This window comes from Sphaerodactylus townsendi, linkage group LG11 (assembly GCF_021028975.2).
Source record: "Sphaerodactylus townsendi isolate TG3544 linkage group LG11, MPM_Stown_v2.3, whole genome shotgun sequence".
Lineage (NCBI taxonomy): Eukaryota > Metazoa > Chordata > Lepidosauria > Squamata > Sphaerodactylidae > Sphaerodactylus > Sphaerodactylus townsendi.
The window spans coordinates 28,718,602-28,732,428 of NC_059435.1; the positions used below are offsets into that span (position 1 = coordinate 28,718,602).

The 13,827-nt window shown below is 42.3% G+C and overlaps 1 protein-coding gene across 4 annotated transcripts in view; it reads right to left on the minus strand.

The window, feature by feature from the left end:
* Positions 1-8,107, minus strand: part of DNAJC13 (DnaJ heat shock protein family (Hsp40) member C13) — a 59,596-nt gene extending 51,489 nt beyond the window's left edge. For 2 of the 4 annotated variants that reach the window (XR_007245749.1, XM_048510790.1), the window contains exon 1: positions 7,861-8,107. The gene's annotated coding sequence lies outside the window, so the exon portion shown is untranslated. The remainder of the gene's footprint in view (positions 1-7,860) is intronic. The other 2 variants (XM_048510791.1, XM_048510789.1) reach the window with 1 other exon arrangement.
* Positions 8,108-13,827: the final 5,720 nt, after the last annotated feature.

Here is a 13,827-nt window from a genome sequence, read left to right on the forward strand (position 1 = left end):
GGCAGTTCCTATAGGATAATAGGTCTGAGCTATGGGATAACAGGCACCTGGACGGTCACATGTTCCTAAATCAGAAAAAAAGTAAAAATATAAACAGATATCCACACTGAAAGCCAGTGTAGTGCTTACAGTATTGGACTAGGATCTGGTAGACTCAGGTTTGAATTCCCACTCTTGTCATGGAAGCTTTCTGGGTGACTTTTGGGCAAATCACGTGATCTCAGTTTTAACTACCGTACCTCAGAGGGTTGTTGTGAGGATAAAATGGAGAAGAATTCTGTAAGCCACTTTAGGTCTCTACTGGAGAGAAAGGTGGGGTGTACATGTAACTAAATTAAGTAAATAATAATACTGATAAAACCTCATCCCCAAAACCCCAGATGATCTCTCCCAGTGGTCTCTTGCAGGTACTAAATAGCAGGAGGGACCAAACAGAGCCTTGAACACCACCACTCCATAGATGCCGCAGGGTGAATAATTTGCAGCAAAACCTTTTCAGAAATAACAGTCCATAAACATGAATGGGTGTGTGCAGATAAGTCTCTTTGGCAGTTATGCTAAGCATAATAAATTGTGACATAAATGCTAACGATGCTAGAGCAGATGGGAGGGGAGGCGGAAGAAGAATCCTAGTATTTAGGAAAACAGAATCTGGAAGGGATTTTTTTTGATACAGGAATGTCAGATGGTTACTTCACAGAAGAGTGTTTTGTTTCCCCTATTATTATTATTATTTCCTTCTGTGGCCACTCTCAAGGATCAGTCTTTCCACTTTTATCTTATCTCAATGTCAGCCAAGACAAAACTAACTGCTTAAGCAGCACAACTGACCTCTCACATGCTGTGCCGCTGAACTGGTCAGTCAAGCTTTGCAGAATTATTTTATATGTATTTAGAAAAATACAGTCTTAAATGATTTGCTTAATTTTCATCCTGGCCTTGTAAAGGCAAAGGATGAATCAATAAAAACAATGCTAACATCAATTTATTTTTCAGTATTTAAAATTAGAATGCTGCCACTGACACGTAGCTATCCAATAATGTTCTTAATTCTAGTCCTCTTTCTTCTTTTAATCTGCTTGTAATTCTTAAGAGTCAGGTTTTAAAACAAAGTTGTCTTGTATTGGTAACAGCCAATTCTACACATTTTCCTTCGGATTTTTACACTGAAATCTGTTTTTAACAAATATTACTCAACCAGCTGTCATGCCTTAATATGCAAATATTCTACTTCAACAAGTGATTATTTATTCTGCTTTAATTTAGATATATTTAAGCTGTACTCACGTTAACTATTTGTAGACATAAATACAGGAATGTGAGAACCAGCATTTATCAGTGAGTGTTTGGGGTAGATGTCATACCACCCATGGCTTGCAAATCGCACAAGAATTGTGTATGATTTTGTGTATGGAGTTTTATCAATTTTCCCTCACAAAGCAAAATTATTTTAACATTCCCGATGGCATTTTATACAGGAGATGGGATAGACAACCTCTCTGACAGAAGTGCCCAAATCCCTCACAAGGTCTATCTGTGAAGATGCTGGTATGTTGACAAAATGTGTGTGTGTTGGGGAAGTGGGGGGGGGGGGGATGTACTTGGTAGGGCTCACAAGGAACAAACTGAATTCTAGCAATGATACCCACACTTCAGGGATTTGCCTCAATCCTTGGGGCAGAGAACTCACTTTACTATAATGGTGATAGAGCAATGTAATCGTTTTCAGCAACAATTTTTAAAATGGGTTCATTGACCCCTACATAGTGACAGCCAGCATGGTGCAGTGCTTAAGATCAGGGGGACTCTAAACTGGAGAACTGGGTTTGATTCCCCGCGGACTCCTATCTGGTGAACAGGATTGGTTTCCCCACTCCTACATTCCTGCTGGGTGACCTTGGGCTAGTGACAGTTTGTTCAGGACTCTCTCAGCCCCACCTAGAGAAGAAGGGAAAGGAGTTTGTAAGCTGCCTTGAGCCTCTTTACAGGACAGAAAGGCAGGGCACAAATCCAAACTCTTCCTCCTCCTCTTCTACATGTCACAGAAATTTGTCAGAAGATCAATAATAATAGACAACAATAGCTTGACTTCCCTTATCAATGTTTCCCTGCCACAAGAGTGCTGGGTGTGTTCTAGATTACACTCTTTCATACTGGGTGGCAGCGAGGTCTAACAGGAACACAACCAATGGCCTACTCACAAACTGAGAATGTTTCTTAGAACATTTTTTGCAGTTCACTCAAGATCAACGGTAAGATGTATAAAAGCACTTTAACATCAAGGAGCAGACACAGATGGAGAGTGTCCTGGTTGCCCTGTTCTACACTCTGGAGGATCCCTGCCCCCCTCTGCTGGAGGCACCCCCTGGACCTGTCTAGAGGAGTTGCCTTCTCCAGTGCTGCCAACTCTTGGGGTGCCATTGATTCCCTGTCACTCCCCCCCCCCCACATATTGACACTGGCCTGCAATAGTTTAACGGTGGCCACTTGCCCTGATGGGATCCCCCCCCTTCGAGGGATGTTGGGACTGCCCTCTCCCTATTCCTCCTTTGCCTACTCCTACCCCTTCCCTACCTCATTTAGCTCCTTCCCTATTCCTCCCCTACTGGCTAGCAGCTGACCTGTCAGCCAAGGCCCCTAACCTGCACCCTCCATGCTGGCTCTCCTGTGTTATGTTCCCTTTTCCTTGCCACTGCCTTTCCCCCTTTCTATTCTGGTGTTCACAGCAGCGCAGCTGTCTGCTTTGTCTGCTTAAGAGGCAGCTCAGCTATGATACTGTTGTGCTGTCCCTGGTCACAGAACAGCTTTTCCACCTCTGGATTGCACTGTTATTATAGTAACCATGCATAATGGCAATTTTTTTCACAAAATTAATAAATGCTAAGCAATGGAAAAGAGAATAATCCATTTCACATTTCATTTGGAGTATAGGATACATGGCTCCTCTTGGTGTAAACTACTTTAAAATGCCCATTATAATGTAATTTCTAGATGGTATCTCATTCTACGAAGATTGGAAAATAAATGGTATGGTGAAAAGATGTGAAACAAAGCTCATGTAGTTACACATATGCCGGTAGTTGTGGAGTTCACAAATTTAATTACTGAAATTGTGAATTTGGCAATAATAAGGAAAACAATGTTAGATTTTAGAATTCATACAGACTGTATGCAAAGAATGGTGTTCTTTTCAACCTTTGGAAAATTTTTAGACACGCACAAATGTGAAGTATAATGATGCAGAAAGAATAGTTGGTTATCATATTAATATAATTCATGCCTGTAATTCTTTTCCAGTTGTATGTACATGAAAAATGATGAATGGCAATTTACGACTCATAATACTCCTTTCACAGTCCATCAAACAACAATAACCCAGCAACTACATAGAAACAAAATAACCTCTTATTCAAAACCATCTGGCAGGAAGAAAATCATGACACTAGATATATGAAAGCAGAAGCGTTTCTGAGGGGGGAAAAACTAAACAGAAACCAAAACTGTAGATCAACAGAATTTATAGGAAAAGAGGAGGAAATTATATTTCTAGAAAGAGTTAACCACCTTGGTGTACAAAGCATTCACATATAAGTATTGTTTTTCTTACTCTGACACTGTTTGGAACCGTCTGGGGCAATACTATGGTAATGGAGCTAATCTGTTCATTTATGCTCCAATTTGTGAAATGCTGTAGCTCACAGAAGCTAGAGACAAAACGTAGTTGTTGCATTCAAGTTTTAAAAAATTAATGCCAGAACTCCGCCATGACACTTTTCCAGCGAGACCAAAGAAGAGAAGAACAAGCAAAAAGGAGTCTTGTGGCACCAGAGATGGAAGGATTTACAGCAGCATGTTCTTTGGGGTGCCTCAAAACTCCTATATGATTTTCTATAACAGAGAGGGAGTTTATTTCTTACACTTTTGAAATATGAGCAGAGTCAACATGAAGTTGCACTATGTGAATTACACTTTTACAAGTTTCCAGGTGAAAAACTGTAATGTAATTCTTTCTGATTTCAAAATAATGCCTGAATTAATCTCAGTCTTTTATCAGATGGGAACCCTCTTTGCTCAAAGATTACCGGATGCCATCTTAAAATTAGTTTAACTATTATATTTGGTTTTTATTATCGCTGCTTTTAAAGGTTTTAATTGTTTCAACTGTTTTATTGTATATTATCATTATTGTACTGTACACCGCCCAGAGCCCCTAGGGGATGGGGCGGTCTAGAAATTTGAAAAATAAATAAATAAATAATAAATAAAGGCACAATTTCCTTTGTCACAAATCTGATGTGATACAGTGCTCAGTTAGCATGTGACCGCTTATATGTTTGACAGCTGCTTTAATCAATATGTAGATATACAATGTTTGGCAGTTATGTAAAGACTGTTTAATGAGAATAATCAAGGGAAAATGAATTTTTAACAATATTTAAGAATAATTTGTACTACACGCCTATTTCCCCAACAAGAAGTGAAAGAACCAAACTTTTTTTTGGTTTATGTTCTTTGCATATTATACCAGTAAGCAAAAGCAAATCACCAAGAGCAACCTTATTTCAACAGAATCAACAAATTGTCGAAGGCTTTCACGGCCGGATTCAATTGGTTGTTGTGGGTTTTCCGGGCTATGTGGCCATGGTCTGGTAGATCTTGTTCCTAATGTTTCGCCTGCATCTGTGGCTGGCATTTTCAGAGGTGTATCACAGCAAGAACTGACTTCTCTCTGTGAGACATCTCTGAAGATGCCAGCCACAGATGCAGGCAAAATGTTAGGAACAAGATCTACCAGACCATGGCTACACAGCCCGGAAAACCCACAACAACCAGAATCAAGAAAGTTCAGTACATTCATTATTATGGATGGCATGATGGCCACAGGTGAGATTATCAAGAACAAAACTGCAAGTAGGACAACAGAAAAGGGTTAAACTCCAGAAAAGGAAGAACCAAAGGGTAACAATGAAAGCACTGGAAAGAATTATGAATGCCTTCAATGTCTGTAAACAAATGAAAAAAAATCTTGCCATTGATACATTCAGCATTTTTATCTTTAAACTAAAAACAAAAAACTGCAGCTGAGAGATTACCAACAGAAATCTACAGTGACGCCCATAAAGTATTCCGTTGACTCAAATGTGTTGATGCGTTCGTTGTACACAAACATTACGAAATCTGGGACAACAACAGTGCTTCCAAGACTCTAAAACCTCACTACCTTCAAACTTTCCATTGATATAATCAATAAAAACATGCTTAAATGTTAACAAACATCTCTGATGCATCCATTTTCTACCAAAATAAACACTACAAGAACGAGCTTAGATTTGACACAGGAGGAAGCACTGGCTTCTCTATTTCCTGTGTCCCCACTAACTATTTTTAGTTAGCATGTAAAATGTACTCTCAAAGGAAAACAAGCTTGAATTTCCATCCATAATCTTATGTGTAGAACTATAAACCATAGCCAATCCCTGCCTGCTATACTCATTTTTACAACGAAACACTTATTTCCCAACTCCACCATAAAAGTTAGCAATGACAAGGTTGCTCTTTAAAAAAAGATATGCAGGCTACAGATAGATGTCAGAAGAGCAGAAAAGGTTGAACACTTCTAGGTGTTAATCATTAAGCAATGGTAAGTGGAAAAGTTTTATTCAGGTTTGCCTATGAGAAGAAACTCAACTTATGCACAAAATCAAGACAAGACACTCTAGAATTACTTCTCTGCTGAGAAAATTGTACAATGAAGGCCAAAGGCAGCTACATCCATTAACATCTTGTTAAAAAACCTATTATATATTGATTGTTCTTTTTCCCACTCTGGTTCTCAACATGGGAACAGCAGCTATTAAGAAAATTCTCTTAGCCAGAGCCACTGTACCATGCACAAGTGTAAGTGCTACTTTCTACAACACAATCAAATATCATTTCACCATAACACAGTAAGTTTCTTTGCCCAAGATCTCAAACAGCATTTGAACCACTAATCCATCTTCTAGAACTGAAGATACATTTATCAGTAACAGTATCTTGAAACTCAGGAGTTAACGTGTGCATTTTCATACATCACTATGAAAGTGGAATAACACAATTTAGCCCCTCTAAGGTAAAATCTAGGATGCTGGAAAATTAAAGGCTTAACCTAATTAGACAAATTAATCATTTATGTGAACATTACTTGTAGCGTCTTTCCAACACTGAATGAGGTATATGAGTTAGTATGCTAGATAAAGAACATGGAAGGAATGATTCAAACATAAGATATGTTGATAGATTAAACCCATGATCCATCTAGTCCAGAGGTCCCCAAACTTTTTAAACAGGGGGCCAGTTCACTGTCCCTCAGACTGTTGGAGGGCCGGACTAAAAAAAACTATGAACAAATTCCTATGCACAAATGATTGTAAAATGTTTGATTTCACCTTTCAGCCTTTCTGTTATGGTCTATTTTTAGAACAGTGACCAAAGTATGTCAAGTACAGGGTGGGCTCCAAATATTGTTGGGGAGGCTGTGGAATACCTTCCCCTGTAAAAAAAAGCAGAACTTTCCCAATGAAGCATTCCATCTAACCCAGGATTAGGTATCTTCCTGGGTTCTTCCTCCCTAGCAGCCAGAGAGCGATTCACCAGTCTGGCTGATGCCAATGGGAGTGAGGCGGAACAGAAAGCCTGAGAGCAACGCATGGAGTAGTCGAGAGGAAAAGGCGGAGCAGGAGTTGCCACGTGTAAGGTTTCCAACTCTAGGTCAGAAAATTCAAGGAGATTTGGGGGTGCCATCATGTAATTGCAATCAACAGCCGTTGGGGCCGGTTCCGCCTCTCCCTCGAGCCCCCACTGCACATGAATGGAGCCATCGCTTCTGCCTGGCGGGCCGGATAAATGCCTTCAGGGGGCCACATTTGGCCCCTGGGCCGTAGTTTGGGGACCCCTGATCTAGTCCAACACCCTACCTCATATAGGGGAAACAAAGCAGGCTCAAAGGGCAAGACTGCCCCCAGTGTTGTTTGCTCACAGTGGCATTCACTGGTTGCCTGCCATTGGAGATACAGGCTCCATTTAGTTATCATAACTACGATAACAAAATTTGCAGACCTATCCTCAATAAATTAATCTAATTTCTTACTATACCGGTAACAGTGTTGGATTAGGAACTGGGAACCCCATTTCAATCATCACTCACTGGAAGCTCGCTGGTTAACCTCAGGTCAGTGACATATGCCTAAACTACCTCTCAGGGTTGGTGTAAGGATAAAATGGAGAATTACATAAGCTGCTTTGGATTCCCAGTGGGGAGAGAGACAACATATACATGAGGCAATAGAAAAAATAAGTTCTATATTAGTGATCATCAGTTCATTCAGTGGCAAAGAAACCCCACAGTTTAATTAGTCCCTCGAAGTAAAGAGACACTTTCTGCCTGCATTCTAGAGTAAGAGTCTCGTGACTGCCAAAAACCACTTCGCAAGGCAGGGGCAACCAAGAGAAGAGATACCCAAAGTTGCACTCAATACACCCATACCTGTATGCAAGTCGACAAACATGTACATTTTCAACAAGTATTCTGAATCAAATCTAAAGCAAATGTATACTCCAGATTCCTTAGGGAATGATAAAAATACTAGGGATTTCTGCAAGCTAAAAACTGCACCTTCCGGCTATCAAAACAGCACTGAGGAGGGGGAGGGGGAAATGCTCGAGGTAAGTGGTTGGACCGTGACTCATTGGGCTAATGCTCCTTCATATGAGGATAACGGTGCTCCAACATCCCGCTCACCCCCCCCGCACCCTCCGCCACTGCTAGCAAATCCAGGGGGGCTCCTCCTCAGCCCCTCCTGGGCAACCCCACCTCTTTACCTGGCCGGGGAGCGGCGCTGCCCAGGCTCCCCAAGCCTCGCACGGCAAAGGGAGCGCCCCAAGCCCGCAGCTTCAGAGCTGCTTCTGTCCCCGCCGAGGCCGAGCGGGTTCTCGTCCTCTCTCCCCGGCTGAGCTTCAGCCGCTACAACTCAACTCTCTCGCCCCCCCTTCAGAGGCTGGCTCAGGAGGCCGCCATCTTCGCTCGGGCAGGGAAGCCGCCCTCCCCGCGCACGCGCCGCCTCCACTCCAGCCAGTCACGCGACAAACTCAGCTGATTGTCCCGCCCTCCTGTCTCAGTCGCCCGGAGTTCGGTTGCTTTCACCTCGCTTCCCCCCTGCCGAGGAGACGCGGGCATGCGCAGACCGAGTGTCGGAGGAAGGCAAAGTCTGAGGGAGGCAGGGAACGCCCACGCGCGGGGAGGAGGGGGGATAAAGCGCGACTCGGGGAAGCGCTGGGTGAAGAGGACGGTGTGAGAGCACTTGAATGGCCTGTACCATTTTGGACGGGGGGGGGGAGGGGGGGTTGTACTTTCTCTGTAGAAGACTGCAGCCAGAAAACTAGCTCCACAGGGAATTGGTTGGGTTGCAGGCTTCATTTTAAGGGGCCAGTTGTTGCCTATTAAAAAAATCCTCAGGAACCATTAGATACGATACCAGTTGTAGGATATTACTATGTGGGGAGCTGATCCAAGCAAGACACCTCAATCATATATTTAGCAGAACAGAAGAGACAGATTCTCTGTTGCTTTTTGCATATACGTTTACTCGCTATAAGGGAAGGTTACATGGAGATAAAATAATAAATTCTTATTTCCTGTTATTTGTCTACAGTACTAAGCAGTTGGTTACATACTGCTGTGTTCTGTCCTACTGTCTCAGCACATGGCTTCACTTCTCTCACATGTCTTGGTCCTTTTTTTCCAAACAACGAAACCAAATTATAACTTCTGATGTACGTGCTCACAAACATGTCAGCCACGGTTATCTGACTGACCAATACCTAATCAATAGATTTGATCATAAACAGTGACTTCAGCAACTTGTTTATGCACAATTAACTCTTTTACAAAACGTCAGGAGAGAATGCTGCTAGAACACGGCCATACAGCCCGGAAACCACACAGCACCCAAACTCTTTTACAACTGAGTTGTGACAGACCCTTGCAAAATCCCAACCACAGTGGCTCCCAGCCAGTACGCGCCAGACTGTTTGGGGGTTCATGACAAAAATTTACAAAATGGGTTTGCTAATATAGTTTTAGGGAAATGGGTTGCCAAGGGGTACACAAATGTAAAAAAGGTTGGGAACCACTAGACCTTTATTGGCATATTATGCGTATAAAAAAATCAGTGGGGAAAAACACAAGTAAAATCAAATAAAAACTCAATTACATTGGATATTACTGAGTTAAAGGCAGAATACTGAAACAGTGTAGAAACAGAACTATGGAAGTCATATTGAGACCTTATATTATGACACTACTCTGTCTCACCAAAAGAAAAAAAATTGTAACTTCATTTGCCCCATGCTGGACTGTTTTTGTTTTAGAATGCTCCATTTAGATCCTAGTGTCTATCTAACAGAACTATATATTAAGCATTGCAAATTATCCCTCTCTGTGACTGCAATACACTCTTTTAAGGTTGCCAGTTCTGGCTTGTGAAACTCCTGGAGATTTGGGGCTGATGCCAGGGGAGACAGAGTCTGAGGAGGAGAGAGAGTCCAGCAAGGATGTGATGCGACAGAATCCATCCTCCTGAACTGCCATTTTCTCTAAGGCAGTAGTTCTCAACCTTCCTAATGCCGCGACCCTTTAATACAGTTCCTCATGTTATTGGTATATATAAAATATAAAAAGACCCAGGGGCTCTCTCCAACTGAGGTCTTAGGAAGCCCTTCTAATGAAAGGTCAGGCATTTGACCCCCCAAAGGAGACCTCGCGACCCACAGGTTGAGAACCGCTGTCTAAGGCAGGGGTAGGGAACCTGCGGCTCTCCAGATGTTCAGGAACTACAATTCCCATCAGCCCCTACCAGCATGGCCAGTGTGGCCATTTTTTGACTGACAAGCTGATGGGGTTAGAACATCTGAGAGCCTAATTTATCTAAAAGGAAGAGGGCTTCTAGTCTAAGGGAACTGATTTCTGTAATCTGGACATCAGTTGTCATTCCAGCAAGTCTCCAGGCTCCACACATGAGTGACCCTACGATACATGGTGGCGAACCTTATGGCACTCCAGATGTTCTCATGGACTACAATGGTCCCTTTCAGCTCCTGCCAGCATGGCCAATTGGCTGATGGGAATTGTAGTCAATATTTATCTGTTCTATAGAGTTCACCAATTACTCCCCTCCCAGCTCTTGTGTCACCTCAGCATGCTGCCAGTTCTACTCTACTCCACTGTCTTAGGCTCCTCCCTTTGTGTGTCTATGTGCTAGAGGCATTTGGGGTGAGCTTGCATGAGTAAAGCACTTCTGGACTGGCACTGTATCAAAATATTGTTCTTCAGCTTATTGTTCAGATTTAGCACAGCCTTCACCCTAGCAGATTACTTTGTTACATGCAGGGATTTTTCAGCAGGGTGAGGATAATTTTTTAAAAAGTGATGCAGAGTTTTGCTTTATTTATCATGTTGTATTCTATTGTATATGTTGTATCTGTTCTGGCTTCCAGGAAAACAGCTAAGAATGCAGGTAAAGGTGATGGCATCTTAAAAATGTAGAATTGTACATGAATGTGCAACCTGCTTTCATTGCAATATCTCAGTCTTTGAATCAAATTACCCTGCATTTTTTGCACCTTTCATTCTCCCCTTAAAATGTGAGCAGGACCAAACAGCTGTGCATATTACAAGAAGGAGCACATGTGTTCTCAAAATGCAGACCAGTTTTCACTGTGAGCTTCCATTGCTCAAGAGAAGTAACATATTGTGCTGTTTTATTTATCTTTTGCTGAGCTGAGAGTGGGTTTAAAGCAGAGGCACAGAAGTGTATTCACCAGCTTTCATTGCTACAATATATTTTGCACGCTACGTGGTTTGAGCAGAAGATGCTGAATTGCATCCTGAGCATTCATTCCATTGTTCTCTACGTGCAAGCAGTAGCAGCAAATTCTTCCAAAAGGCATCAACATGGTGGTTGTTGCAGCCCAGCAAGTGGGGCTCCATGACCCACCTGGATTGAAGACTGCTGAAATGAGGTGCTATCCTGTTTTTGTTTTTGCTTGTTTGTTTGCTTTCCTGACATAACTTAGGCCCTTTGTACACATACCACTTACTGCACAGCTGAAAAGCAATTTTTGCTTTGAAATGGGGCTTCCTGGCATATTTTTGTTACATTTCCCAAACTGTCTCAATCCAGGTCTGCCATTTGACCCCTCCCACCTTTGCACCTCTTTGTTGTTTCTAAGAAGCCTCCATTTGTGGAGGTTGTCTGCTGGCGGGCTTTGCGGGAGGGTTTTTTTGCTGTCTTTGGTCTCTAGCATTACTCCACTAGACCAGCCTGTCAATTTCACCAGCTTTGTCAATTTCACTTGGGCTACTGCTCCAGCGATTGACCTTCACTGTTAATATTTTTTTAAAGCCCTTCTGATCATCCTGTAATGGTGGCCCAAAGAGTAGAAGGAACTCTCTGGGTAGGGGAAGGCATAGAAGAGTGAGAAAAGCTAGATGCATGGTGATCTCCTTCGCATTCCCTTGAAGGGAGATAAAAAGTCATACTTGAAGTTCTTTTGGAAACTGGGGGTTTTCTGATATAACAGTGGGACAAGTTCCGAAGAGGTAAATATATGTGCATAACCAAGAATCAAACCTGAAGGGATTGTATGCTCAAAGTGAAGGAGAACACACATATATAAATGGACTTAGTATCTCCTTTTTCTTCTGGCCTAGTTTCAAGCACTTCTGCCATGTAGGTAGCAGGACAAGACCTACTATCTGGATAAATCTTTAAAGATATTTCTGAGAATTTCAGTGCTCATGATGTTTCTTACTCATAAACATTCTCAGTTGTTATGATGAGTAATCTACCATAACTTGCCCAATGCTTTAGCAGCATGTCAATGGACAGTTTATGACTTGGAGATATAAATATTCATAAAGGGCTTTGGCAATTAGCAGGAACCGTTCTCTGTTATAAACAGAGCTCACTATCCTAAATTCACTCACGCCAAACAGTCATTAAGATATAGGTGAGTTTGTTCTGATTTGAATCAAATAGATCAGATAGCTTAATTTTGTTCATTTTAAATTAGTAAGGAAGGCGTGACACGTTGACATCACAGTCATCTAAACACTTTTGTAGCTCTTTTGAAATGTTGTAAGCAGGACAGTGCGGTATTTCTTCAGAAGTTCTCGTTCCACTCTGCAAACTATTAAACATTTGACGCAATGAAAAATGCCGTTTGTCAGAACAATGTACAAATACAAACAAGTTCCTTGTTATTGTAGCTCATGCAGCAGTTTATAGGAACAGTAATTCGGGGCCTGTCTGAGGGTCTAACCAAGAAATGAAGCTTTAGGAGATATACTGGATAGACCACCAACCTTTTTTAAATGTTGCTAAATAACAGCTGGGAGGGAAGATGATATGATATAGCCTGATCTCATGAGATCTCAGAAGCTAAGCAGAGTCAGTACTTGGAAGGGAGACCACCAGGGAAGACTCTGCAGAGGAATGTGATGGCAAACCACTTCTGCTGAACCACCTGCCCTGAAAATTCCTTCTTGAGGTCTCCATAACTTGGCTGTGACTTGATCGTTCTTTACACCCAAAAGCAGCCATGACTCCCCTCCTCAGTTCAGATCAGGGTTGGGAGGAAATTTTCACTCTTGCACCAATGCCCTTATACACACGCAAAGCAGCATCCAAGCAACTGTGTGTTTCTTCTAACACCACAAATCACGGTTCTGGCCTTTGAGATTACGAATGTGTCCCTGGTTTCACATCCCCCATTTCTACTGTAAAAGTCCAAGAGCAGTGGTAATTGAGGGGGGATTTCCCATTAGGGCTCCCAACTACAGTTTGGGAAATTCCTGGAGGTTTGTGGCTGGAGCCCTGGGGAGGGTGGGAGGACCTCTGTAGGGTATAATGCCAGAGAGTCCACCCTCCAAAGCAGCCGTGTTCTCCATCTCTTTCATCCTGAGATCAGTTGTAATTCCAGGAGATCTCCAGCCTCTACCTGGAAGGTGAGAATCGCAGTGCAGCTTCCCGTCTTTCCATTCTGAACACAGTGCAAGCAGTTCAGGTCTCATCGTCTCATAAAAGCCTGTGGTTGTTCCGTTGCAGTAGGCTGGGAGGAAGATGAATGGGTTTCTCAGCCTGGCTAGAGGATCACAGCTGTGTTCCGCACAAGGTAAGAAGAGAGAAAGCAAGGATACACCTGCCCAGTTTATAAGACCAACAGAAGTAACATCCAGCTTTTCCTAGGTTGTTGAAGGCTTTCACAGCCGGAATCACTAGGGTGCTGTGGGTTTTCCAGGTTGTATGGCTGAGTTCCAGTAGCATTTTCTCCTGACGTTTTGCCTATCTGTGGCTGACATCTTCAGAGGATCATTTTCCTAGGTTATTTCATATCAGCATGCAGATGGGGAGTTCATCACAGAGTTGAAATTTTTGTTACACAATTATGGTACAAACCTAAAAGTAGCATGTAAGAATGCTGCTTGCCATTTTAGTTTTCTAAATATAAATGGAGGGGATTTTTGTTTGTGTGAAAAAACAGTGAACCTTCAAGTGCCCTCAACCTGTTACATCAACTGCTAAAGTCAGTGCCGAAACTATTCCAGCAAGGTTTCACATGGCTGACGTAAGGTATAGATGGGCCTAGGGTTGACATGTGAATTTACAGGATAAGTGGAATATTAAACCTTTTCAGCTTCAGTGTGGATGTAGGAAGGCTACAATCAAGGTTTTGGTGGTAAAAACCATCATTTTAAAAAACATTTTAAAGCCACCTTTCCATGCAACT